This window comes from Trypanosoma cruzi, assembly GCF_000209065.1.
Source record: "Trypanosoma cruzi strain CL Brener chromosome Unknown tcruzi_1047053479115, whole genome shotgun sequence".
Classification (NCBI taxonomy): Eukaryota; Euglenozoa; class Kinetoplastea; order Trypanosomatida; family Trypanosomatidae; genus Trypanosoma; species Trypanosoma cruzi.
The window spans coordinates 1-676 of record NW_891963.1 but is presented as its reverse complement, the minus strand read 5'-3'; the positions used below and the strand labels follow the sequence as shown (position 1 = coordinate 676).

At 59.5% G+C, this 676-nt stretch overlaps 2 non-coding genes across 2 annotated transcripts, besides 1 other annotated feature; both read right to left on the bottom strand.

Annotated features, from left to right (window-relative positions):
- Positions 1-156: 156 nt before the first annotated feature.
- Tc00.1047053479115.20 lies at positions 157-246 on the bottom strand. Its single transcript, XR_008254901.1, has one exon. It is a non-coding gene; the product is annotated as a C/D small nucleolar RNA (snoRNA), TB11C4C3 (small nucleolar RNA).
- A 201-nt stretch (positions 247-447) lies between these two features.
- Tc00.1047053479115.10 lies at positions 448-534 on the bottom strand. Its single transcript, XR_008254900.1, has one exon. It is a non-coding gene; the product is annotated as a C/D small nucleolar RNA (snoRNA), TB11C4C2 (small nucleolar RNA).
- Positions 535-601: 67 nt separating this feature from the next.
- Positions 602-650: a microsatellite.
- Between the last annotated feature and the right edge of the window lie 26 nt (positions 651-676).

Genomic DNA, 676 nt, shown 5'->3' with positions numbered 1-676 from the left:
GTCGCTGCGCTTCACGACCGGCGTGTCTTTTCTCGGGGCGCCGATGCACCCAAGCGCCCAGCGTCACGGAGCGGTGGGTCTCAAGACGCGCCTTTCCTGGCCATGCGAGGGGAGGCGCGGGGGCCAGCCGGCGAGGTTGCGGCGGGCGGGGCGGCTGTCAGACCTGTTGAGTTTGTTTTTGGCCATCACGCAAGCGCGTTCACGGGGCCACGCGCCCTCGCGCACAAGAGTTGGTTGCTTCCATCAGCAGCGGCGTGCGCCCACCACAACCCACCTCCGGGCAATTCGGCCCTCTCTTTCTCTTTCTCTCTCTTGCGCTTTCGGGCGGGCCCGCCACCAACCGTTTGCACAGGCAGGGCGCCAGACAGGGCAGGATGTTACGTGCGCGCCGTTGCGCAAGAAAGAAAAACGACAACAATAGCAGGAAGTGGGAGGGAGGGGAGCGGGCGCTCAGCCGAAAGGTGATTTTTATTGTTCCGTTCTCAATGCGTCGCTCAAACTGTTTGGACCTCGAACAACATGTCTCCATCGTAGCGCGTGTGTGTGTGTGCGGGCGTGCGCGTCGCTGGGCCGCAAAACCGCGCAGCGAGAGCAGAGGGACAAAGAAAGAAAAAAAGAAAAAGAAAAAAAGAAAAAGAAAAAAAAAGAAAGATGGGGGTTAAAGCAAAGCACTTCA